We start from the raw sequence: 26,836 nt of genomic DNA, 5'->3' as shown, positions 1-26,836 counted from the left end.
AATGCTTTAACCTCAAGAGACTACTGACAATCCATTCTTAATAAGACTGTCACGTTTAGATATTTGTCATCTGCAAAATCAAGGATGTGCTGAATTACCTAAAAAATTACAGGATTGGGGGTTGCATTTTCTAGCATATCGTTACATATTTTCTCTTTTAGAAGCTCTAAAGCCAATGTACAGTGTGAGGAGTCAGAATCATCATAAAATCATGGAATGGCCAGGGTTGGAAGGGACCTCAAGGATCATCAAGTTCCAACTCCCCCACCACACGCAGGGCCACCAACCTCCACATTTCACAGCAGCCCAGGCTGCCCAGGGCCCCATCCAACCTGGCCTTGAACACCTCCAGGGATGGATGGGGCATCACAGCCTCTCTGGGCAGCTGTTCCAGCACCTCACCGCTCTCATAGTAAAGAACTTCCCTCTGACATTCAACCTAAATCTTTCCTGCATCAACTTAAAACCATTTCCCCTTATCCTGCTATTATCACCCTTTCAAAGAGTTGAAAGTCAGGACCAGCCTGTGGCCAGCAAAGTCCACGCAGTGGAGGGATGTAAGTCTTCTTTAAAAGCTTTCTAGAAGCAGACAGTTTTTGAAGCATCCACATCAAGGCATGAGATGCAGCCATTTGTGTGCCTCTGAAATATGTTTGAACTAAAAATGCGAAATATCTTGGCAACCTGGAATCAGACTAAACGACACGGGTTCACAACCCTGATTTTGGATTAGGTAAAACCTCAGTGACTGTGGACAGCCAGATCTTTGCTTCAGAACATCATCCAAGAGGTGTTCCCTTTGCTGTCAGTACAGGGCTGAGCTTCCCCCAGAGCTCAGGAGACCAAACCCAGCACAAGACTGCAGCACCCAGCTACACCACTAAGGATGTTCTACCATACGAGTGCTGTCCCTGATAAAGGGCTGGAGAAGGAATGGAAGGGAACAAGGGAGTTCAGATATTCACTGCTTCCCTCTGGAGTCAAAATGCGAGCTCAGTGAATCGGTCATTGAGGACTTCAGTGCTCCTGCAGCTCCAGTACCTCCCTGCTGCCTTTCTCATGCATTTGCCCCCTGAAATGCTTTTCCCAACAGCATGTCAGTAATCTCTTAATATTGAGGAAGCCACAAATTCACACCAGCTAATTCCTCCAGTGACCTTCTAGGCTAACACAAAGCACCGACCACCCGATGAGATTTGCTGGGAGCAACAATGAAGGATCCTCATCAAATTCCACATCTCGAGCTGCTCCAAAAAGCCACAAGCATTCACACTGTCATCAGGAAACACGGCACGCCTCCAGCTTCCCAAATCACACCATGCTCTTTGTATTGCATCCCATTAGCTCTGAGATAATAAATAAAGACACTGCAAAGCACTGACATAATACTCTCGCTCTTGAAACACTTATTAATGACATTTGCATGTGTTTACTATAATTTTACAAGTGGGGAAAGCACATGGAGAGCCTTGGGTACTTTTTCCTGAGGTCCTACAGAGTGGAGCAGTGTGAAGTTGGTCCTATGACACGGTGCCATGGTGTATTCAGGTACAGAAAAGCCACCAGAAGAGCTAGCAGCAAAGCTGAGCCCAGCTGGATAGAAGGTGTGAAGTGTGGATGAGATTCCTGTAAGTACTGTGCCACTGATTCCACCAGCAATAACGAAAGCCTTTGCTTTCAAGCACAAAGAGGCATCCCCAGATAACAACGCAGCACCAAACAAAGTAATAAAAATCACTATTAAAGACAGGAAAAAATATAACAATTTTAAAATATACAGCTAAAAAAATGTCATGCTTACAAGTACAGTTTTTGCCAGAAATATGCCCTGGTGAGAAGTGATGGGTAAGTCCAGAAATGGCCTCCTGGGCGCTTGGGACCAAGCAGCCTTTCTGCAGAAGAGCTCTCCATCTCCATGGTGGAACAGAGTTACAGCAAGGTAAGCGAACAGAAGAATAAATGTGATTAAAGAGGAAACGCTGCTCCCTGAAGAAACAGGGAGATGTGACTGGCAATGGGGACAGAGTATTTTGTTTTCTATCCACTAGAAAAGACGCAAATCGGTCTGCAGACCAGGCACATTCCCCATGCTCAGGGCTGTGAGCAGAGTCACCAGATGCATCATGTGCTGGGCAGTGAACTTTTTTGTTCATTCATGAAAATACATAATTTCAGCATGAAATGGGTATCAGTGCAATAGATTTGGCAGGAATATTCACGGCAATTTAAGCAAGCATAGAGAGTGCCTGTGTGGCAGAGAAACAACTAAAATCCTAAAATCACAGCAATAAATATTAGAATGTTGGGGAGGGGAAATAAATTAAGATCTGTAAGGCAAACCACACCAACTGAAGTGCAGTTTGAATTGACAATGCAGAACTGAAGACAGCTCTCCAGCGGTTGAGCAAGCAACCTGGCTAGTGGCTCCAACAGCAAAGGCTGCACCATTTATTTTTGAGCCAATAAAGCAAAACAAATCTGCTGCCCAAATAAACCAGAAGACATTTACACACTTACAGCAGCAGCTCAAGCTGGCAAAACTGGAGCTAAATATTAGGCATGTTAGAGATGCAAACAAGGACCCCGTGTCTGCTGCCATTTGGCTTCTCTGTACTGGAGGTGGCCATGAGGAGATCCCACCCCAGTCGTTCCCCTGGCTCAGTTCTGGCTTGAGATGAGGACCACCACAGCCCAGCTCCCTGCTGGCTTACTTTTTTGCTATTAAATGCTCTGTGATAAAGAAACGAAGTGTGTACCCCAGCCAAGGGGCCCAGCACCCCAGCCAAAATGCGACAGCTTGATTTATCAGCGCTAAAGCTGATATGCATCCTCCCCACACCAACAGCATTCAGACATCCTGTGATAATTCCATTTCCCATTTTCAGAAGAATTGAGCAGTTTAATTAAACAAACTGGCAGAGTACGGAAGAAACAAACCAAACTGCAGGCACACATCACAAGGGCTGTGGGTAGCACTGATGGAGCCTCTGAGCTGGGGAGCAGCACCAGGCACCAAGGCTCTCCAGAAAGCTCCAAAGGGAGTAAAGCTTCAAAACAAAACAACAACAACAACAGGGGTAATTCAGAACAATCTTTACAAAAATGGAAAAATCTGCCGAGTGCTTGCTGTATCCTTGGACCTTATTCCCAATGCTTCAACAGCAGCAGCTCACAGAGCATGTCAGCAAAGGTTACAGCCCTGCTGTTGGATGGGATTTTCCCCAGTTATTCTCTCTTCCTCTCACTCCACCTCTTCCCCAGATCCAGACAGCAATAAAGTTTCCTGACACTTCATTAACACTCCTTCCTTCAAATACTCTATACGTTTTAATGGAGCAAAGCTGCTCCATAGTGAAATAAACCCTCTAGAAGGAAGAGCCTGATAAACCGCAGCCCATCAGCAGACAGTCCAACAGTGCCTTTGCTTTTACTTTGCAAGGAGATGCTAAAAAATCCCCAAAACCTGGAGCAGAAATAATAATACATCACTGAGATTCGAGCAAGTTCTTAAAGACTGAGTGCACTGAGAGCTCCTGCAGCACCCAGAACACGAGGATATTTTGAGCCCGTGCAGAGATCCCAGAGCAATTCCAAAGCATGGAATTGGGGATTATGCAACAGGCAGCAGCAGCAGCATCGTAAAATCACGCTGCATCGTGCAAATTGACACCTCGGGTAACACTTATGTCTCTTTCTCTCTCCAGCTCTTTATGCAAAGTGCTCAGGATTAGCTCGAGCTTGTCCTGACAATTCGCTTTTCTAAAAAAGTCAATCCACAAATTCAAGGTATTTACTGCATTTGTTCTTTAAATGATGTACTTTGATCTCCGTGCTGATAACAAGGGGTAATTGAGGCTAGCCTAAAGCGCAGTGGCAGCGTTATTATGCAGCACGGCACGGAAAGGCAGCGAGCAGCTCAGTCTTTTTGGCATTCCTACCTCTGTAGCTGTAGAACAGAGTCTAATATATACATACAATGTGACTCTTATGGGTTGGGGGATTCTGGAAGAGGGACACTCCAGCATCCGCACTTGGCTCCAGCACACAGCTCTCCCAAGCTCTCCAACCTTTGCTCAGCCTTCTGAAAAAGGAGATCCCAGTGCAACTTGCTAAAATGCAAAGAAGCTGAGCTCAGCTTTTGACTTCAACACCTTTTGCAGCACAAGGAAGATCAAGGGGAGCACACCCTTAAGGACCCCAGCATCAGCAGCGGGAGCCCTGAGCTTTGTAAAGTGTGGGGGGTTACAAAGAACAACACAGCTCCGCAAAAAGCAGCCCCAGCTCCCCGCCACCTGGCCAGCAGGAATGTCTCAAATTAGGGAGCTTACAGCAAAGAAGTGGCTGCGTGCCATCATTTAGCAGCTCCCGGTCAGCAGTTCAGATGTTATGACCAGAACAAGCAGACACAGCTCATTCTTGCAGCCAGGGATGGGGAAGCAGAGCCCAATGCTGCTCTCTCAAGTTCAGAAACAAATGTGTGTGCTCCCTCTCTTCCCAGTTTAAAGACTGTGGTCAAGCAGACCTGCCTGCTAGAAGCAAGGTGTGATAGCTAGAAGCTTGGTTTAGCCAAACACCAAAATCATCAGACCTTAATTAAGTATGTCTCCCTGGGAAAGCAGCCTTGTTGGAGTAACATCAGAGCACCTATGTGGGCTGTATGTCCCAAGATGTTCGCACTGCAGTCACTGGACTGCATTGTAGTCACTGGACTGCATTGTGACTGGCTCCAAAGTTATCCGTAATTGTTTCTATTTAATGTACATTTGATCATTTGGACAGTGAATTTGGCAAATCCCAAATTCAACTCCATCATTATGAATTCACTATTACACTTTGCAGTGGACTGTGAACTCGAAGACAGGACTGTCTCTCATTATGATGATGTAGATATGCTCTTAATCTTCTCTCAGTAAGGAAATTGCTCTGTTCTCATCACTGTAATAGCTGGTCATTACATTTATCCTAAAGTGAATTCATCTTCCTGGCCATGGGGAACCATGGAACCTCTGCACAGAAGCAGGTGAGGTCCTCCAGAGCTTCCCCTTTCATCACAGCTCTCCCTTCCACCTGGGAACCACCTCACACACTCATTCCATATTTCCTCAGGGTATTCCTCATACATGCTCCAATATCAGTGCAGCTGGGAAGCTCAGATCATGACTGAACCTCAGGGGACTCATTTCATACAATGATGAAGGTTGGAAAAGACCCCTGAGGTCACCCAGCCCGACCCAAATCCCACCACCGTGCCCACTGACCACGTCCCTCAAAGCCACATCTCCACAGTTCTGGAACACCACCAGGGATGGTGGCTCCACCATTTCCCCAGGCAGTTTGTTCCAATACTTAACCACTCTTTTTCAGACAATAAATTTTTCACCACCTCTTCCCACCGTGCTCATTCTCATTTGAAATAATCTCAATTTCCTTTTGTGTATAATCGTGTGACACTGACTGCAGAAATTTGGAGAGTTGAGACCCCGAGTTCTTAACTGTTTGCAAAATCAGCTCAAACACCAAGCAATTGGGATAACCTGGTTTTTATCTCCCAATTAATTACGTAATACAGCAATTATCTGATAGAGATCACCTCATCTTTCACCTTAGCAGGGAGTAGCAAAATAAAGCTGCAAGGCAGTCTGATTAACTCTACTGAAGGTCTTAAAAGAATTCCAGTGGCTGGATTACAAGATACAAGTAAAAACCTGAAACACGTTCTAGGGGTTGCTTTGTCCTCACCAGCTGATGGACATATTCACAATTTCAGGGAAAAGAGGGGAGATGAAGAACATTCTAAGAAATACAGTAAAGGAGGGGGCAGATGATAGCAGGATTTCTCACGTCCCATATTAAAACTGTACAGGAAATACAGGAAGGATAGCATCACGTATGTTTTCAATACAGCTCACAGGATTCGAGTCTGAAATGCAGGAAATCTCATGTTACACGGATGTCTAGCAACCCTACCTCATGGAACACCGTGGGAGCTGGACCAGAGCCTGAATTCCTGCTCTGCTTCCAGCTGATACTGTGCACTGAGCGCACACTGGTCAGATCTCAGAGGGCACCAACGCTCAAGCCTTAACTTGAAAACAATGGATAAGATCTACGCTGGTAATGCATCCCTTCAGCCATAGCTATTCCTGTATTGTGACAAGAGGAGGCTCCCAGGATCATGTAACCCATGGGAGAACCTCTGTACAGATCCAGCAACTGGGAGAAACCGTGGCAACAAACTCCAGGCAGGGCTGTGCCAAGCACCTCCTCAGAGCCTGAAGCAGGTAGCTCACAGCAACAGGAACCAGCACGTTGAGAAAGGACAGGGAGTGCCACAGTGCTCCAGCAGGGAATCTCTTCCAGTTGGCTACATCATCCATTCGAGTCCTTGATGCTATGTGCTAACGCTCCCAGTCATCTCACCAACCTCCTTTGCTTGCATTTAACAAATTAGCAGTAGCAAAGCATAATGACATCATACCCAGGCAACTCATCTGCCCACAATTACCTCTGGGAGGACAGGTGAGGTTACTGGAGGCCCTGCTGGAGAGGTTTGCTCTGCTGGGAGAGCAGAGCTGTCTGGGCAAGCCGGCAGTAGCCCGATCTTCACAGCAGATCCCTCTCTGTGTTTGCTCAGGATTCCTGCTATTAGCCAAGGCAGCACAGAGATGTTCTCACCAGGCAAGGAAAGATATGATTAAAAGAAGAAAGCCTCTGATCTTCTCCACGCAGAATGTCTGGCATTGCTCAATGCTGAGTGTGGCATTGTGCTTAGCAGCACATACAGCTGTTTGCGACCACTTCAGCAAGCTGCTCTGCTAGGACAGAATAGAGCTGGGAGGTTAAGAGATGTTAATATGACTTGGAAACAGATTCAGCTGCTCCTGATGTGGAGAGCTTCGTGAGGAAGGGGGACAGTTGTACTCATGGCACAAAATACCATGGCTGAAGTGTCAGCCACGGCTTGAACTATTCTTCCAAGTGTTGCACACCATCCCTGCAATCAATGTGCATGTTCCTGAGATGCTGACATTTGAAGAAAGGATGGAAGAGCACTCTCCTGCTCCTGCAAGTCATCGGGCAACCAAAAGGATCGCAACGGATCACTGTTGGGATGAAGGGAAAGAAAGAGCCAAGATCATACCATCATAGAATGGCTTAGGTTGGAAGGGACCTTAAAGATCACCAAGTTCCCATTCCCCTGTTGTGGGCAAGGTTGCCAACAGGCAGACAGACCAAGCACAGAGCAGAGTTTGTGCCACGTCCCCCTCGCAGCCCAACCAGGGTGTGGAAAGCAGCAGGACCGTTCCTACAGCCACTGACCCAGCAGGGAGGGATGCTGCAAACTGGAGCCAGCCATAGTGATCCAACAGCAGTTCTGGGGAAAAGACACCTGAACCCAGCAAGCCTCGAGGGGAATTCCTGTCCGCATGGGCAGGCATGTCCCATAGCCCTCTGCTAAGCTCCCGAGCCAAGACAAACACTGAGAGCAGGGGCTGTGACAGCCACACCTGTGTGCCCAGGGAGCGGCTCTGATCCATCCCATGTGCTTCCATGCAATCCTGGCTTGACACCGCCCTGCTGGTGCTTCCAAAAACTGGAGCCCTGCAGCAGATTGCCCATCAATAGTCAGCAGTCTCTTGAAGCCAGTTTTTCCCATACACTGCGATTGCTCTTCACTGTACCAAGCCTCCCCTAACACCTCCTTCCTGGTGCTACCCCACCCAGAGCCTCCTGTAAGCTCCAGCTCCATGGAACCCAAGGTTATGGGACTGCTGCACGCCCATCCCTGTCCTCCTCCTCAGCCATTGCCACCGTGGCCCCCAGACCTCACCCACCCCTTGAAGAAATATCTATGCTTCACCCTCATCCCCATGCACATCCATCTCCCCCCATAACAACCACTTCATCGTTTGATCACCAGATGTTATTTTGACTAAAATCAAAACTGATTCCAGACAATGTCTTCAGACACCCACAGAGACCTCCAGGTAGGTTTTGCCTGCTTTATCAGCTTTCTGTCTTGAATCAGTGCTGGTAGCAACCCCTATCTACGATTTTACAGATAGCAAAGCTTCCGCAATGACTCAACTACTCCTTTTTCAGGTGAGAAACCCCAAGCATCCGCACACCCCTCCTTGCACCTGCATCCTGCAAACCAGAGCTCCAGGCAGCCTGAGCAGCAGCAAAACCTCACGAGCAGCCACCAAAGAAGAAAAGCAAGCCTTGCTGTGCTCCTGCCCAGCAGCTGATGCTTGGAGACCTCTGCAGATGGGATGTGCAGAACTGCACCCTCTGAGCTCAGGTGGCTGCATGGGTGCAGCAGCTGCATGAAGGATTTGCTTCTTCATCTTTCCACTTTCCTGCAGAACAGAATACAGATTCTTTCAAGGGCAATGTGATCAACCAAGAATGAAACTCCATCAGGCAGGTTTCAAGGTCTCTATGTGCCAGACACAGGCTGGCTCTAGGGCAAGGAAACCAAAAGCAAGACAAATTCTGACCTATTCAGCTCTGTTTGACTTTCCTCCTATTAACCTCTTCCTGTTTGGGCTTTCTGTATGACAGCAAAGGAGTAGGAAGAAAAGGAAAAAATCCATGCACAGTAAGGCATTGCCACCCCAAGCAGCCAGAGAGACTTCTGTCCACTGCCCAGCAGACTCAGAGCAATTCCAAAGCAGCTCAGCCTCAGGCACAGAGCCAGGCGAGGGCCCCCAGAGCAGAACAGGAGGGGGAGGAAGAAGGAAGGAGATGGAGGAAAAACTCCAAAACCCACCTGCCCCGAACATCTCCACTCTCAAACTTTGTAAATGATAGAAGGCCGAGTGCAGCTTTCACAGGAACTCCTCTTTATTACTGGTGGGCAATTGTATTTTTACCCTGTGGCTTTCTGTTTTTGCAGACACATTCCAGCACGAAACCAGAGGCAACACGCGCTGCTGAGCAGCAGAGTTTATTTTAAGGGATGTAACATTTTCCTGAGGATGCTCTATTTGCATCTGCTGCAGGAAGCAGTAAAATGGCAGGTGTGTTTCCACACAGCCACAGACACAAAACAAAATGCACAATGCAAAGCAAACGCTTTTGTCTTGCAAATCTCTGCTCTCTGCCACGAAAAAAATAAAATAAAACGAATTAACAAAAAAGAAAAGCGAAAAAAGAAAGGGGGAGGGAAAGGGGCTTTCCCCAGGGCCTGTTTTCTAGCTTATTAGTCCTGCAGATGCTCAGGACACAGTTTGCCAAGAAGGAGCTCCATGCCCACTGGCAGGAGAAGCACTGCAGGCGAACCGCTGCCCTGCATTTGCATGCATGCATGCGCCTAATTGCTACCGCGCACCGCACCTTGCAGGCTGCTCTTTCCAGATGCACCCTTCAGCAACGATCCTTTGGGGAGGCCTCTCCTCCCTCCAGGAGCACACGCTCACCTGATGGATCCAGCCATTGTATTTAAGGTGATGCACCTTCGCAAGGTTTGAATGCAGCGTGAGCTGCGGTGGTTCCTTCAGCAATTTGACTTTTCCCTGCAATAATCCCGTGTGTGAGTTCCTTGGAGCACACAGTACCTCCAAATACAGGAAGCTTGCTGGATGTTGCCTAGAGAAATAAGTTTTGGCTTTTCCTGTCTTCCAGCCTTGCGCTTTGGGAAGAAATAGCACAGAAATGTATGTGTCATTCTGCTGTCTGCCACAGCTGCAGAACCAGCAAAAGGACGATGTGGTGGAAAATAGTTGTAAATAACCCATGGACAGTTACTTAAAAGATCACAGAATCTCAGAATGGCCAGGCTTGGAAGGGACCTCAAGGATCATGCAGCTCCAACCCCCTGCCACACACAGGGCCACCAACCTCCACATTTCATAGCAGCCCAGCCTGCCCAGGGCCCCATCCAACCTGGCCTTGAACACCTCCAGGGATGGACGGGGCACCACAGCCTCTCTGGGCAGCTGTTCCAGCACCTCACCACTCTCATAGCAAAGAACTTCCCCCTGACATCCAAAATTCAAAATTCAAAATCCAAAAAACATCTTTCTTTTTTTTTTTTTTTTTTTTTTTTTTCAATCCAGTGTAATTATTCCCCTGGCAATCAGCATCACAACAGCAGAAGCACAACGCTTCTGAAAATCCCAGGAATGCTGTAGCATTTGTAAGAACAGGCAGCGATGTTCAGTGTTACATGAGATGATGTGCTGGAAAGATGGAAGAACAAGCACTAATTGCTTAGGGGTTTAGGAGGGAGTTGTCCAGAAACTGTGATAAGTTTTCTACAGCATAGTAATAAATATCCAACTTAAAAGTATGCCTATGAGCATACTAACACAGCTACTCAGCAGAAAGGGCAAAATCTTTTAGTCAGAAGATTCTGTTTCCAGGAAATGGAATTTTTGACTGTTCTATAGCAACTTTCCTGGCAAATCACTCTGGCCTTTATCTGCTACTTTCCTTTTTTCTTTCCGCAGAGGACAATATTCTTCCACCTGTCCTCCCCTCTGCACAGCCAGTTGTTCCCTAAGCATCCCACATGGCTTTCCTGGCACTTGTTAAACTTCCCAGGGATGCTGCAGCCAAAATGTGGGACAAGGATGCCTCCTTCTTATAACCCCTCTATTTCAGTGCTGTAAGACTGATTATTTTTTTACCCTAATCTCTCATTTATCACTTGAATATGTCACAATTCTCAGTGACAAAACTCAGTGCCCACTGTATTCCTGTTACAGTGCAAACCTTATGGCTTTCTGTTTGTTTCTCCTCTCTAACCATTGCAGCTCCTCGTTCAAGTTTCATCTTCTGTGAGCAACGAGCTGCCCATGACCAACGATTTGCCTACAACCAAGGAGATGCCCATTACGAAAGAGGTGCCCAACACCAAAGTGCTGCCCATGACCAAAGAGTTGCCTGTGACCATGGAGATGCCCACAACCAAAGAGTTGTCCATGACCAAAGAGCTGCCAACAACAAAGGAGTTGTCCATAACCATGGAATTTCCCGTGACCAGGAAGTTACCCATGACCCCATGCCTGGATGGGCTGTGATGCCATGGATCTGCTCAGGCCTCCAGGCACCACTGCTTGGTAGGTCCTACAACAACACAGATGTCTGCGCATGCTCCAGAGCACTGTAAGCTCCATCTAGCACTGAAAATACAGAAATAGATATTGTGCTTTCATTCTGACTCTTCTCTAGACATGCTCCAATGTGCACACAGAGCTGGCACCAAAGGACATATCCATTTCTATTCAGCCAGTACTCACTGGCACTGAACCCCCCTGAGCCCACTCCGCTCACTGCCCCAGGGGAATGGATTCTCCCTACAAGTGAAGCAATCTCACAGCCACCAGCGGAGGAGAGAGCTTTGGTCATGAAACTTCATTACTTAATGGAAGGAACGCAGACACCGTGCATGTGTGGGAAGCCAAAGAGGAGAGGGTTTAGTGAAGCACTGCATGTGGCTTCATTTGCTTATTGGAAAATTAGAGAGAGAAGTGCAGCTCCTCTGGTGTTGTATTACTGACAAATAATGTCACTCTGCCCTGAGTTACGTGGTCAATAATAAAAAGATTGCATGCTTTCCTTAGGGACATACCTATCAAGACAGCAGCAGGGGAAGGAAGTGCCCTTTCCATTGTACCAAAAGCCACAACATCGTTTTGTTTCACATACAGGGAGTTACTCCCACACTACTGCTCTCCTGTAGAACAGCAGCATTAAATTTTCATTATAGACTGACAGCAAAGAAGGTGAGAGGGATCACAGCAGACCTTTGAGGACAACACGTGCCCTGCTTCCACGGACTGGTTGAGAGCATCGTTGGGTTAAAATACCTGATTGCAAATCTGAGGTGTGAGCTCAGTCTGTGTACACAGCCTCCAGCTGCTGTCCTTCCATCAGGTTGGATATCAGGAAGAATTTCTTCTCCCAAAGAGCAGTGATGCATTGGCACAGCTGCCCAGGGAGTGGTGGGGTCAAATCTCTGGGGTCACAATCTCTGGGGTGTTCCAGAACTGTGCGCTTGTGGCACTGAGGGCTGTGAGCATGGTGGGGTGGGCTGAGGTTGGACTGGGTGATCTTACAGGTACTTTCCAGTCTTAATGATTCTATCTATGGGCCTCAGCTCTCCATTGGGGGAGCACCAATGGTCTTCTCCTTAGTGCTTTTAAAGACTCGGATCCTTCTGAGTGGATAAGTCCAGCCCAGCTGGAAAGCATTAAAAGTATCGCGCAGGGAAAGGACAGCATCTGACAGCAAGACTTCAGATGCTCACTCACTCCCCAAGCCTACTCCATTCTAGGTTGTATATGCAGGTAATGTTCTTTCCCTTGATGTCAAATGCAAATTGAGTGATTTTGCTTTTTGAAGTAATCAGCCATAATCTTCAAGTTTGTCCTTACGTCCAAGTGCTTTTAAGAAATAATTTATATTAAAAGTTCCCACTGCAATTTGGTTCAGACCGATCTCCCTGCGTAACAAAAAAAAAAACCTCCACCTAAATTCCTGACATGCCCAAACCTTCCATTAATTCATGCCCACTCACTCATCTTCATCTCTGGCCCAGTAACAAGATCCCCAGTAACACTGGGATCATGTTAGCTCTGCTTGTTCTCCACAGCTCAACACCCAGAGGGGTGGTGGTGCCCATCCCTGCAGACACCCAAGGTGAGGCTGGAGGGGCTCTGAGCACTGATGGAGCTGTGGGTGTCCCTGCTCACTGCTGGGAGTTGGAACAGATGGCCTTTAAAGGCACCTTCCAGCTCAAACCATTCTATGATCCCAGAGAATGAGAGGGGTGCAGTGACTCCTACCGAGGCTTGGAGACATCACGAGTAAACATCCCCACAAGCAGTTGGCAGGGCAGCTGCTGTGCTCAGGAATCAGCACCAACACACACTGTGAGCAACCTTCCTAACTTCTCCCCTGCACGAGGTGTCTCGTGGCACCGACCACGCAAGTCCCCAGGCATCAATATGGAGAAAAGGGAGTTCAAACCAATGGTAGAAAGCTGTTACAGGTCACTGCTGTGCACAGATTCCTGTGGTCAGCAGCCCAGCAGGTGCAAGTCCCCAGCTCTGCATCTCCCACGATGCTCCCAAACACACACCCTTACGCACGCACACTGCTCCCTGCACCTGGGCACACAGATGTGGGGAACCTCTGGGCTTTCCAGGAAGTCTGGAAGAAGCCCCAAGCTGCTGACTGCGTCTCAAGGGACTAAAGATGAGGAGTTCCAGCAAGCTTCTAAGAGCTGCAAAGGTTCATTTATCCTCAAACCAAACTCCTGTCCTTACAAACCCTTTGCTGCCACAAACACTGCGTGTTTTAGCAACTCACCCTATTCATCCAATTAATTAAGAGCTGTTTTCTTTACCAGAGAACCTCAAGCTCCCTTCCCTACCACACATTTCCTCAGCAACACCCAGCCATGCACATGAGACATATGCAGCCCTGGCAGCTCTTCCCACTGTGGTGCACCCTGCAGGATGCCAACAGCAGCCCTGAGTCAGAAGCAGCACCAAGGAAGATGATTAAGCACAACATTCTGCAGGATGGCAATTAAATTCACGCTTACAGGCAGGCACATGCTTGAACACTGTTCTGGACAGCGATACTTTCTGAAATCAGGGCCCTTTCCAAGGAAGATGCCAGATTGCTGGGTGGATTATCACCAACTTGTTTGTACTGCTGCAGTTTGCATGTGGGAGCAAACTGAGGCCTGGGGACCTTCCAGCAGGGCTCTCTGCTACAGCCCTCTATACCTCAAACTATTCTCTGCACCCCATAAGGGCAAGGGCAGAAGTGAGCAATGCTTGTACCAATCCCAGTCCATCTGCATTCAGGCCCACTTTTAGGGTCTCACCTGGCCTCAAAGCAAACTGGGGACACAGAGGCTGCTCTGAGGTGACACACACACCAGCCATAGATGTTTCAGTAAAACAGCCACAGAAGCCTCACTACAGTTTGTATCAAACCTATTTAACTCTTGCTTTAGCATTGCTTGATGGCAATTCCCATCTGCAGCTGCTTCTGTCCATGCAAAACCCCAGGACTGTTCTGTGCTCAGTGGGGCTCTCTGCAACTGGCGCACATGGGTGCCTGACCCATTCCTGGGAGGGGATAGAAAACATCCAAGGGAGAAGAAGAGACCTTTCTTTTGTTTTTCTACTAATAAACAGCACTAGGAATCATTCTATTTTATAGCTGTGAATGGCACAGAATATGGGACAGGTAGTTGAGAGCAAGAGGATGCAATAGGGAATTTCTGCACTGGCTGCTTTGGTTTTGCTTTGAGCCTCCAGGCAGAGGCGAGCAGAGCTGAGAGCGCTCAAGAGCTTGGAGCAAAGGAGATAAAGCAGAAAAAAAAGTAAAAGGGGCTAAGCGAGGTAAAACAAGTAATTGCACCAAGCTGCCATGGAGAGGGAAGCGGGCGCTCCACAGCTTTTCACCAGCTCCAAACCCAGCACTTGCTCCTGACAGACAGCAGGAAAGCTAAGAGCTCACCCTGTTTCACCCAAGCAGACACAGACACGAGGGTACAGAGGTCCACAGCACTGCAGTTTGGCGACAGAAGGAGATCCAGTCCCCAGCACCAGGTCAGCGGTGGGGAAAAACAGAACCAGATTTAAAAGGCTGCTCTGCTCCCTGCCCTGATTCAGCAGCGGTTTACCCAGCTGCAGCCTGTTTACATTTCTAACAAACTTCATCCTGAACTCCCTGGGTCAGATATTCTAAGGAAGGAAAGGAACTTTATTTATCACGTAGCAGAGAGCAGGACCAGGGCAAGCTGCCTGAGCCACAGTGAGACTCCAGCACTGAGCACAGCCCTGGAATTTATGGATGCATTTTACAGTAGAGATTGGGTTGGGTTTTTTATATTTTTGGTAATTTACTTAAAAAATAGGTGTTATTAAGTGTAAAATCCCAGAATTTTCCACCAGATATTCTCAGGTGCTGAGCTAGCAGTCATGCTTCTTGCTTTAAGTATGAAGTAGGAATGATACCATCTGCAAAAGAATTCCGTGTGGCAAGTTGAAAGGAAAAGCAGTTCACCTTCCAACAAGCACTCCCCATTTCTATGAATAAATGCATTAGTAAGTAAAGTGAATAAAATGCAGGAGATTGGAACTTTTTAGCAGCCTCACTGAGAACAACCTGTTAGCAGACCAACACTTAAACCTGAGAAAACAGCCGTATCTAAAATTGAAACCAAAACTTGTTCTTAGCTTTCTTATGAGTTAAAGCAGTTATGACACAAGGAAGATCTAAAATGCTGCCCCACATCAGATCTGCACAAAACTGCTTTGTTTGCATAGAGCAGGGATTGAAGGCAGACACTGCTCATGGCAGAGCTCAGCAGGATTCAACTCCACGTCCAAGCACTCAGCAAAAGAAGTGCATCAGCTCCTTCTCTTGGTTAAGGCGTTTGAGCAGAAAATTTCTGCTCTGATGCTGTCTTCACATGTATCTGGTACCATTATTGATGTATCTTCTAATGAAATAATTCCTGAGGATGCTACTCCACCTGTCAATGGGAGTAAAAAAACCTTCGGTGCCACTGCGCTCAAAGGGAAATCAAATAACTCAGCCTTAAAGGCTGGCTGACACGCAAGGAAAAATTCATCTCATTTAAATTACAAAAATAAGATAAAGCACAAAAGGAAGAGCCCCCCAAACCCTGAGCCTGAATTACTTATGATTTGCTCTTGCCAAGTGAAGGAAGTGTTAGATCCTATGTTCACACTGTGATGATGCTGTAGCACAAAGCAAGCAATAATTAGAGAACGTCCAAATTAACTGAAGTCACAGTCTGGACTCATTCCTTCATTTCTGTACATTTTTAAAGGCCTTTAATTAAGCCGCCAAGTCTTAACATCAGATTTTCAAAGCTCTATAAGCAAGTGATAAGAATCTAAACTGCAAAGGACAATTCAGGCCATCACAATTCTTTGAGAATCCTTAATTGGTGCAATAGAACATATTTTCTCTCTCAAGTTAGACATATTTAGCCAAACGAACCTGGGACAGCATACAGAAGTTACAGATGATCTTCACTTGAGGGCAGAGTTAAGGTTAAAGATTCGGGATTTACTTCTGTGTTTAAACATCAGCCCCTCAAATACCCAAAATCACAGGATAGAGAAAATCAGGGTGTCTTCCCCAACAGAGGTTGGGCAGTGACCCAGTGGTGACCAACATGCCCATGAAATCCAATCAAACCACCAAGCAAATCCAAGACTGGCCAAATTCTTTCACTAAAGCTTTAGATCTCTTTAAGGCATTTAAGATAATCCAAGTCCTTCTATTGGCACAAGCTGTTTAAAATGATCTAAGGCTTTAGATTGGTTTAAGCTGCTTATGGAGCTTTAAGGTTTTAGAAAGGTTTAGACTACTAAAAAACATTCCCCAAAAATAAGTGGGGTTATTTGCAGGAGCTCGTCAAACCACCTCTTGGATGTAGTGCAAATACAGAAATACGTACACAGGAATAAAACTTGGTTTGCAACACTCCAAGGCTAAGTCTACAAATACCAACTTCATGGATGACTTCTACTGGCATGAGTTTGGGTTTGGGGAGCAGCACGCCCTAGGTAAAGCATGGAGATCGGTCATCTTAAAAGAAGAAAAATGTACCATAAGTGACATGAAACTCATCGCAGCAATTCCTCCCCGTGACAGTAACACAAACCCTACACGTTCTGTTGTCCCCTCCCTCCTTCCAACAATCCTCTGTACAAAGTCAGTCACTTCTCATAGGATTACAGCCATCGTGGACGTGGGGGGTAGGAAAACCAAGGTGCTCATGGGGTGCCATTGGCCAAACAGGTCCTTACCTCGAGCAATCCCTGCAGACTGCAGTGTGCAGGAGCCCATGCAGCCAGCAGAGCTCTCAAAGGAAAGGCCTGCTCTGCTCTTCTGTGTCTCTTCAGATGGGCTCCAAATACTCCCCAAGCCACCTCCCACAGAGTCACTGCCCATCCCCTGGGGAGCTAGAATTTCATCCCTGAAACCCTGCCTGCAAAATCAGTGCAACCCCCCCCCCCCCCCCCCCCCCCCCCCCGTCTGCAGAGCACACCTTTCATAACCTTTTGCACAAACAGACCAGGCCAGATAATTGGGATTTCTCCCTTTCCCTTCCTGCACAGGGGACAGTCCCATCCCTCTGGGCCACCTAGATGCACAAAGAGCCTATTTTGAAGCCACTTGAGCACAGGCAGAGTGGCGCACAGCCACCCTCTGCTCTCATTTATACAAACATAAAGGCAGAGCATCTGGCCATGTGTCAAAAGTCTTTAATTACATGACCGAGCTCATACATGACCGAGCTCATCTTAGATATCTATTTATTGAGAGCTGTAAGTAAGACAAGATTGCTCTCTATCTCATAAACACCGTGCACGCACGGGGAAGTTGGGATTGCTTATTCAACCAAACACTTGTTCCATTTTTTGACTGCTTAACTTTGCAACCTTTATGTGGTATCAATGTGCACATCCCCCCCACCCCCCTTGTCCCCTTTGCAGTTTTCTATTGAGTACCTGGTTCATTTTATGGTTATTCAGCCATGCAGAACCAAAGAAGGTTTCTCATAATCAAGTCATTTATCCCAGTATGCATTTCTGATTTGGGACTACACCACTTCAGACCTTGAGAAGCCTTTGCAATGGCAAAACTGAGCAAAACCCACCTGACTGAGAAGAAACATAAACTCTGCAAGAAACAGCAATGGAAATCTGCATCTTTGTTATAGTTATCTCCATCTCCATCATATGATCTGGAAAGATCTTCACAAGCAGCAGCATCACACCAGGAGACAGCACCGAGAATCCCACCAGAACCAATGAGCTCAGGATGGAAATCAACCCCACAGCACCCTGATGTATGGAGAGGAATACAGGTCCTGACAGCTGAAGGCACACAAATTAGAGCCTTTGCTGAGCTCTACCCTAACTCACCTCATTCCTGCACTCACTACTCAGCCGTACTTTTGGTAGATTGGGTGTTCTTGGAATTTTGCTACCTTGCTGGTATTCCTTGTGCAAGTTTGTTTTGCAGAACACTTTCAGGTCTGCTGCTATTTATATTATTGGCATTTTGGAGCATCGATCTCTGCTGGTTGACACAGAGCTGTTCAAAGCAGGGCATGGAAATATAAGCTGTACCACTAAGACCTGAAGCAAGGATGGAGATCTTCCCTGCATTACCCTCACGTACACAGCCCAGTCAAACTTTCTGCACAGTTCATGGAAAGGCATCTCCTTTGCTCCCCTCCCCCCACCATAAAGCACCCTGGTATCCCCACCAAGACCAGGATCCCACAAAGCACTTCCTTAAGGGGATGGAACACAAAGACCGATGTTATGATAGAACCACAGAATGGCCTGGGTTGCAAAGGCCCACAACGCTCATCCAGCTCCAACCCCTGCTCTGTGCAGGTCACCGACCAGCAGCCAGGCTGCCCAGAGCCACATCCAGCCTGGCCTTGAATGCCTGCAGGGATGGGGCACCCACAGCCACCTTGGGCAACCTGTACCAGTGCCTCACCACCCTCTGGGTGAAAAACTTCCTCTTCATATCCAACCTAAACCTCCCCTGTCTCACTTTAAAACCATTCCCCTTGTCCTGTCACCATCCACCCTCACAAACAGCCGTTCCCCCTCCTGTTCATCCGCTTCCTTCAAGCACTGGGAGGCCACAATGTCCAGGTCTCCCTGGAGCCTTCTCTTCTCTGAGCTAAACAAGCCCCATTCCCTCAACCTTTCCTCATAAGAGAGGTGCCCCAGCCCTCTGATCGCCTCAGTTATGCCTCTTATTGGTGCACAATGAAGGCAGAGGAAGAAGTGTGACTGAAAGTCACTGCTGTCTTACACCAGCACTGCTAGTAACCCAGATCTTACCCAGCCACTCACACCATCTATGCCATTTGTCTTCATATCTTCCTAGCAGAGCACACGCGTGGCTTTTCGGGCACACAAAGAGGAGGAAGAATAACTTGAAGCAACATCCAACCAAGGAGCACAACTTACAGCACACCTTCTGCTTCCACACCACTTCAGCGCCACGTCCTCACAAGAAGAAAAGCAAATCCCATCAATCCACACCTTAACAGAGGAGTAAAAGAACATTTTCTGCCCCAGCTGAAAGGCACATCCTTTGCTCTGGCTATAATTAAACTATGAGAAATTGCCCGTGCTTGCTGGAGATGTACGGGCCATGCCAGTTTGCACACAGCATCCACTCCTAGCAAATACAGCACATAGCTTTCTGCAGAAACCTGACCAGACTGCTTTGGTACGGCCATTAAAAACAAAACCATCCGTTCAGCTCAACAGTTTTCACGCTCCTATAAAATTCACTCAGATGCCAGAACCGAAAACAAAATTCAGGGTGGGAATACGAGTTAAGCAACTAAAAGCAGGATGTCAGCATGGGGACACCTGCAACATGCAGGAGTGCCAACCTGACTGCAACAACCAACACAGAGTCAGGGCCAACAAATGCGTCCTGGGGGACTGAAACCTGTGGGAAAATGGGAACTGGCTTGTGAGGACTGGGAACTCCTTGGAAATAGAGGATGTAGGACGGATACAGGTGAGATAAACCAGCACTGGGGCAGGAGGGGATGCTGCTTGCACAGCTGGGCACCTCCCGGCGTCTCTCCTGCACATGAGGTTTATTTGGGAGACCACACAAGTTCTAACCAAACCCCTCTCAATTTTTCCTTTGCTTATTCCAAGCCTTCTAGACCTTTTGATTTAAAATTTATCATTCTGCAGCAACACCCACCAGGGGTAGGTATAACATGCTTCAACTCAAAGGGCAGCTGAAAAAGGGGGGTTAAAAGTTTTGTTTGCAGCGGAGGTGTGCTTTGAAGGACTCTGAGATCATCCTGACATCATTACAAGCAGCGCTCGCCTTTCTCACTCACAGAACAGAACGATGAATTCCGCAGTGAATTATTTTCAACAGATTACTCCTTACATCAGGGTTTACTCACTCCATTTTCCCGGCAGCCCCCAAGTGGGGGCCATGAGTCAGCAGCAGCCCTGAGCCCTTCCTGTAGAGCCATGGGAGATGGTCCAGCCACCCGCGGTCACCTCCTCGACCAGACTTCATCGACCGAGCTCCTCTCAGAGATGCCCATGCATCCCACATCAAGAGCTGCCAGAACGATGAGATGGCACATGGGAGGGGAAGCGAGGGGCAGTCTCTCTGTTGCATTTTTTGTCCCAGCTGTGAAACATCTGGGGTGCTCGAGGGGGTGGTCAGCACATCCAACGTCCCATGGGATCCCCACTCAGGAGCCCTGGAGCAGCAGGGCTGTGGGATTCTCCCCTTCCAGCTGCAGGGTGATGCTCAGCAGCTGGCGCCATTAGGGTCAGAGTCCTTAGGGCATCCTGGGTCACAACACATCCAGCCCAACCTCGGGCTGGGACCATCCCTGCATCTATTTCTGGGACTCCCTCTGCTCTCAGGGGATGCCAGCAGTGTCCCACGTCCTCCAGTCATGAGAGCTTTCACACGCAGCTTGCTGAGACCCCAAACTGTCCACACCATGTACAGCTTCTGGTGACAGCAACTGGTTGCCACATTCACCTCCCAGCAGCCCAGACCCCACCACAACCCCAGGAGCCTGGGCTGCTTTCAGCATCATCTGTGCACTAAACCACATCCAACCATATGGATTATCCGTGCAGTCAGATGTGTGCCTCCCCCCATGCGTTTCCCTCTCCTACTGGTGCTGGCCCAGCAAGCAAGCACTGCTGTCTGCAGTTGGAGCTTAGAGTCAAAACTTATTACTCGTATTTTCAGTCTGCCAGGGACTCACACTGAGATCTTGGCCAATGGGCTCCCCCTCCCTCCTCCCCATTTCCCACACAGAAGAGAAAGTAAGACGCAGAAAGGTTAAATGGGAACAAAAAAGGCCGTGCTGCTTTCTTCCCCCCACCTCAGATCACCACTGAGATCAGAGTGGAGCAAATCCATGACTTGCATAGCTGGTACATTTCCATTCTTGAAATAAAAGTTTCCAAGGTTTTTAGAAAACTAACTGAGGAGATCCGGGCTACGAATTCTGCCATCTATTTTGCAGCAACGTGGTTAAATATCGATAAGCAAAAACCAGCACTCCTCTGATCTTCAGATAACCACATGCACCTTCAAACCACCCTGTAAATCAACATGTTGGGATGTTATACTCCATACTCCTTGATGCATCCATCCTAACCAGTGCCACAGCCAGGCCAGCTGCAGGTATTTAGCTTTCCATGGAGAAATGAGGTATTTTTTTTAGCCAAAAAGACCAGTGTGCTTTGGGCTCATACCAGCTTAAGGCAGAGGCTCTCTCCTAGCTGGTCCAATTTAAAATGATGGGTTTAGGTCAATACTGGGTTACTGCTCTCTCCTGGCACTGGTACCTTCCTCATCAGATCCATGTCACGCATAGAGATAGCAGAGATTTGTGGTAATTACCAAACCAGGCAGGAATCCAGAACTATGCTGTACCCAAGGAACTGAGCCCTGGAGGGATCCATGACCCACCTACAGCAATCAGCTCCCCCAGCAGATATCCCTACTGCACAGCACAATTGAGCAAGCTAGCTGCAGTATCTTCCATAAAATGAACCACGAATGCTGAAAAACCCATCTGAAAGCCACATCGTATGCGTTTACAGAAGTTTACAACTGTTTCCAGCAAAATAATTAACAGCTTCCTTTGCAAGCATGATGGCATCGGGTGACTGGGGCTCCTCGGGGAGTGACAGTCTGTGTGTTTCACTTCCCTTTCTCAGGAGCTGATCAAGGAACAGAAGTCAGACGGATGCTGGCCCTCCAGCTCCCACCACGGTACTCCATGGGAGCAGCTCCACGTGGTGCCAGCTGCAGCCAGGTCTGCAGAGGAGCATCAGCTCCTGCAGCGAGACGCAAGATTTGTGTGTCCCACTCCAGTTGCTGGGAGGGTTGGTGGGGTTGAGCAAAGCAACAGAGGGTTTTGGCATCCCAGGAGCAGGAGCTGATGCCTGCTATCATCATGAGGCAACACGTGGGGATGGTTATTAGGAAGGAAGCCAATTCCCCTTCCTCAGTCCCCAAAGCGCTTGGCTTTCTCAACCAAACCTTTTCCCACCAGCACTGATGACCTGAGCAAGCCTCAGACAGGTAGCAACATCCCACACGGCACCAGCCCACAGAATACCCACAGAGCAAGCAGGAAGAGGAAACAGACCAAGAAGCCTCTATGTTCCATCACAGCTGGGAAGGCTTGCATCCACTCGATTAAAAACAAGTCTCAATTAAGAACAAGTCTCCAAAAAAATAATAAGAAGCAAAGCAATGACAGCTCGGCATTGGGCACACGTGTTTGTTGGCATGGCACTGAGAACCAGCAAGAGCTGAGCACAGCTGGCCCAGCACAAGGGAGCATAAGATCTAGGGGAGAAACACACTTCCCTCTCACTAGATTTGCCATTTCTAGATGCCCAGAGATGGGGCAGGAAAGGATGTGCTCACTGGGGGACATGGGACAACAGCCCCAGAGTCTGGGACCCCTCTGCCTGTCCTTGTGAGCAGCACAGCCAAAAACCAGCCCTGGAAGAGTATCTCCCACCATGGGTCAAAAGCATATTTTAATCATATTTTAATCATGTTCGTCCGCACGCACCCCACATCAAGCTCTTAATTAACAATTATTTGCTTTTGGAAGAAGGGGGGGGGAGGGTGCATATTCAAGTTTGATTACCTTATATCTGTCAGGTTAAATATTCACAAGTTCTCTTTCTAGGAAGCCCCCAAGGGGTTGTTTGTATAAAATACGTGTTTTATTTCATGCTCTGCCCATTCTCAGTTCGCACAATTAATCAGGGTAAACTTTTTGCTGGCTTTCCTTAACGGCCAAAAAAAAACTGCGTGCAGACAGAGGAGCGATACATCGAGATGACAGAAACACCAACTGCAGACAAAGGGCTGATTTTGTGCCCTTGGAGGTTCACGTGGCCGGATGGATCCCAGGGAGGGCAGGATTGGGCCATCGGAGAGGCCACTGCAGTCCCTGCTGCGAACCCAAGAGTGCAGCTGGGGGAGAGCAGAGCGGAAAAGCTGGAGGGTGAGCAAAGAGCAGAGCAGTGCTGCATGGAGCTGCTGCACCGCCGAGCCGAGGGAAACCTCCTGCTGCCAGCAAAGGACAAACCTCTGAGGATCACATCCCGGATGCCGACACGCAAATAAAAAGCAACATTGGAAGGCTTTGTGCAGGCAGAAGGGTATTCGGGGCCGTGTTAAAATATCAGCGTTAACAACAAATAAAAACCCGCGTATGGGCGCCGTATTAACGGCAGTCTGTGCTCCTAAAGGGAGGGTGGGAAGGGAGCAGGGCCGCCCCGCATCGCCCAGGAGGGCGAGCAGCCCCACGCTGCCGGGGGCAGAAATCCTAGCGGCCCACTCGCACCGCCAGAAAATGAAGTTGCTGTCAGCGGACGATGAATTCATGCGCCAAGAGGGAGAAGGCAGGCAGAGGAGCGGCGGTGAGGACGGGGTGACGGGGCGGCCGTGACAGCTCCGAGGTGAGCACGGCGGGGAGCGCAGCCAGCGATCAGCCCGGCGATGCGCACACGCCTGTATGCCCGCTTATCGCCCGTACGCGGTCGCACGCAGCAGCAACCTGACACCTTTCGGGGGAAGCAAAATGGAATCGCTGTGCGGCCACAGTGAGGAGCTGGGGGTTGGGGGGGGGGGTGGACCATCTGCAAAACGCCACGACAAATAACCGGGTGCCTACCTGGGGTGGGGGCCGGCAGCGATCCGCGCTCCGCGCTGCTCCCGTCTTTATGAGATGTTCGGCTCAGGCGGTGCTATTTGCATTCTTTCATTAGCACCTGTTTCGAGTGAGGAAGGAGAAAGCTCATTACGAGATCAGCTTTCTTTCGAAATAAATTATTAAAAAAAAAAAAAAAAAATAGAGAGAGAGAGGGATGCCCGCTGCCAAATAATAACAATGCTAATAATTAAAAAAAAAAAAAAAAAGGGAAAAAAAAAAACACACATGTATATTAAAGCCCCAAAGTAGGCAGTTTAATAATGGGAGATCTTGCAGGTTGTGAGCATGCTCCAGCCGGAACAAATCCTTCCTCTGTTATTCCTCTGAATAAAAATAAACCGTGCTCAAGAAACCCAAACGGAAGCTTCCTCCTAGAATCCCTGCTGCTGAAAAATATGTAATAAATTCAGCCTGAAGACGCAGCCTCTAATCAGCAGCTGTTTTCTGGATCCAAAGCCAGCCAAAGCCTCTCTTGTCTTTTCCCACTATGAGTCTGGGCCTTTTTGAAAAGGGTTTTAACCTTTTAAAGATACAGTGCACCAATTATCACTTCTGGAGGACCATCGCTCGCAGCACAAATAAATTAATAAAGCAGCAGCGGTGGCACAGCCGGAGCAAAGGAGGAGGTGTGGTTTCCGTGAGCAGCCCTTCTTCATTAATATTATTAGAGATATATTTTTTTCTAATAGGATTCGCCCCCCCCCCCCCCCAGCCCTCCCCGCTGGGGGGAATAATAATAAACAGAGAACTTGCCACTCGGCTCTTGGATAAATGCACAGTCATTATAAAAATGAACAGCTGCTGGATGCGATTCAGGGAGCTGCGCGGCCGCTCCTGATCCGGGTTGAATTGGTTACAACTGAATTTTTGGTATTAACAGTTTCGGTCCCAGGCGGGTGCTGTGTGAGGGTTAACACAGCACGGCTCTGTCAAGTGCTTCCCATCAAACCGAGGATCAGACTGCAAAGTTTGAACCCAGCAGCTCTGGCACGGCAATAAAGCATTCTCCAGGAGGTGGGATTTCGGTTTAACGAACCAAACCAAAGCCCCTCCAAAACTGCTCCTCCTCTAACAACGCAGCTCCCTGGGGACAGCACAGAGTTGGGGGGGGGGGGGGGGAGGGAGGGGGACGGTGTCAGCTCCCCCTGCAGCACTGTATCCAAAAGCTCAGCACACTGGGGGTGTCCCGGTGCCCCCAGCACCAGGCTGCCAATTGCATTCTCCTGGGCAGGGAGCAGTCAGCAAAGGGCCGTTCCCTGCAGCCCCCAGCGTGCAAACCAAGGAGCAGGCAGTCCTCCCTCCACCCCCCCCAGCTGAAATTCATCATATTTCATGTGTCGCTGCTCCAGCCTCGCCAATTGGCTGAGCACTGGCGGGCGGAAAAAATGTCAGGAGCAGCCCAGCATCACTGCCCACCCACTGCCCCCAGGGTCCTCCTGCAAACACAGCCTGAGGGAGCAAGGAGCTGCTTCTCAAATAGGAGAAAAAGAGGTTTGTCAACCCCTCTGGCAGCACTCCAGATGGATGCGGGCTGCCAGCAGCTTGACCTTGACCCACACACCAGCGAGGAGCAATTTCCAGAGGAGGGAGATTGCACGCACCTTTCAGACCTTTCAAGACCAAGCTTATCAGCACGGTTATCTTAATAGGTGGAGAAGCTGGGATTGCTCAGGTTGAAGCTACCAAACGTGCAGCAATGGCTCAAGCAGGCAGGCAGCCCAATGCTTCATCTAATTGTTCTTTGAATGGGAGTTTGGATGGGGGGGGAAAGGGGGGGAAGGAAAAAAATCAGAATTTTCTTGGGAAATGAAGCAATGACGTGCTAGGAAAAAAAAAAAAAAAATCCTTGTGAAAACTGCTATCTACCTCCTGTGCAAACACCACATCCAGAAGCAGATGGGGAATATGCAGGAAGATTTCTCTTAAGGAGCAGATGAGCAGCACTTTCCTGGTGGCTCCCAGGAGCATAAAGAGCAGAAGAAACATGCCAGGCAGAACTCTGTATCTTATGCCATTGCTGCTTACACAGGGATAAAAAATTGCATTATGACAGAAAAACAAACAAAGAGGATTTGAACGTGGCACTGGTGGCATAAATCAGCTTATGAAACCCAGAGCTCTCTGCTGATCGTGAGAAAAAGCTGTAACAAGCAGGTGATGTGTTGGAAGAGGTAAAACCAAAGCCTCCTTGTCTGGCCAAATTCTAAGCAGCCTGCAGCCCAGGGCACAGCACAGGCAGAGCTCTGGCACCGCAGAACTCATCACCACTGTGTGTCACTGTAGGCATTGAAACAAGTGCAGCAAGAGGGAAGAAAGTGAGATAACCAGGCTGTTGAGCCCCCAAACCACTCTCAGCCTCACGCTGGACACCTGTTTGTGTTTTAATTCCCTCTTTGGATTTCTTTTTGTCACATCTGCCAGCCTGGGCCATTTGCAGGAGGCAGCTCGAGGCTCTGCTGGCAGAGGACTGATCCATAACTGAGCACTGAACGGTGGTGCACAGCCCAACCCTTCCCCACCTCCACAGCCCTCCTTTGGACTCTGCCTAATATTTTTATGTCCTTTTAGTACTGTCCCCAGTTTCGGGAGTCCCAAGGAGCTGCACAGGGGGAAGGAAAGGATTGAATCCTGTTATCCCTCACAAAATCCCAACGAGAAGCCTCCAAGTACAGCAGGATGCTGAAAAGAAGCCCTGCTAACAGCTTCTCCTTGCAGACTGCCTTCATGTTGCTCCTGCCTTGATTAGAATCACAGAATCATTACAGTTGGAAGAGACCTCTAAGATCACTGAGCCCAACCAAGCACCAACACTGCCCACTAAACCAAGTCTATTGGGAAGGTTCAGAGGTGTCTGAGTCCTCCAGCTTCTATGCATGGTCCTCACATTTATGACCATTCAAGCTCTATCTCCAGGTGCTAGAAGGCAGCAAGGAGTTGCAACAACACCAGCAGAACACAACCACCTGATCCTCTCCAGAAACAGGCCTCAATAAACTCATCCTGAAAGCAATTAGTTAATGAGGTTTTAATCCTTTTCAT

General features: G+C 48.4%; 1 protein-coding gene across 2 annotated transcripts in view; it reads right to left on the bottom strand.

Annotated features, from left to right (window-relative positions):
• HIVEP3 (HIVEP zinc finger 3) overlaps nucleotides 1-25,775 on the bottom strand; it is a 221,902-nt gene extending 196,127 nt beyond the window's left edge. The window contains exons 1-2 of one of the 2 annotated variants that reach the window (XM_052699164.1): nucleotides 25,664-25,775; nucleotides 23,759-23,855 (exon numbers count right to left, since the gene is read on the bottom strand). The gene's annotated coding sequence lies outside the window, so the exon portion shown is untranslated. Of the gene's footprint in view, nucleotides 1-23,758; nucleotides 23,856-24,022; nucleotides 24,281-25,663 lie in introns of those variants that run through there. The other variant, XM_052699165.1, reaches the window with a different exon arrangement.
• Between the last annotated feature and the right edge of the window lie 1,061 nt (nucleotides 25,776-26,836).

The sequence above is a fragment of the Tympanuchus pallidicinctus genome, unplaced genomic scaffold (genome assembly GCF_026119805.1).
Source record: "Tympanuchus pallidicinctus isolate F22 unplaced genomic scaffold, pur_lepc_1.0 scaffold35, whole genome shotgun sequence".
NCBI classification, from domain to species: domain Eukaryota; kingdom Metazoa; phylum Chordata; class Aves; order Galliformes; family Phasianidae; genus Tympanuchus; species Tympanuchus pallidicinctus.
This window is presented reverse-complemented; position numbering and strand designations above follow the sequence as displayed.